Source organism: Alligator sinensis, unplaced genomic scaffold (assembly GCF_000455745.1).
Source record: "Alligator sinensis unplaced genomic scaffold, ASM45574v1 scaffold696_2, whole genome shotgun sequence".
Taxonomy (NCBI): domain Eukaryota; kingdom Metazoa; phylum Chordata; order Crocodylia; family Alligatoridae; genus Alligator; species Alligator sinensis.
Window position 1 is genome coordinate 273,892 of NW_005842855.1, and position 356 is coordinate 274,247.

At 43.8% G+C, this 356-nt stretch overlaps 1 protein-coding gene across 1 annotated transcript in view; it reads right to left on the minus strand.

The window, feature by feature from the left end:
* The window catches only part of LOC112547983, a 12,308-nt gene that overhangs the window by 2,536 nt on the left and 9,416 nt on the right, over positions 1 to 356 (minus strand). The window lies entirely within an intron of this gene.

A 356-nucleotide genomic window follows, 5' to 3' on the forward strand; every position in this document is an offset into this window, starting at 1 on the left:
GAAAGTCAGCTGGGTTTTCATCCTTTGTCTGTTTACAAGCATTCATTTTGGCCCAATCAGTCTTTTTGGGGCAAACTTCAAGGACAGCTTTTAAAAGGTCTTCCCTACTGAGCCCCAACTCTGGTCCAGTGCCGGGATCCTGTGCTGGCCATTTAGCCTTTTCTAACACACGTTGTAAGTTTTCACGGGGTAATACAGCACGTAAGAGCTGGTTCATATCAGCCCATGTGGGGTTATAACAGTTAATTACTACTTGAAGTTCTTCCTGGAATCTTACAGGGTCATCTCGAATCTTAGGGAATCTCTGTACTAAATTAAACATATCAGTAGCGCTCCAGGGAGCATGTACAGTTACT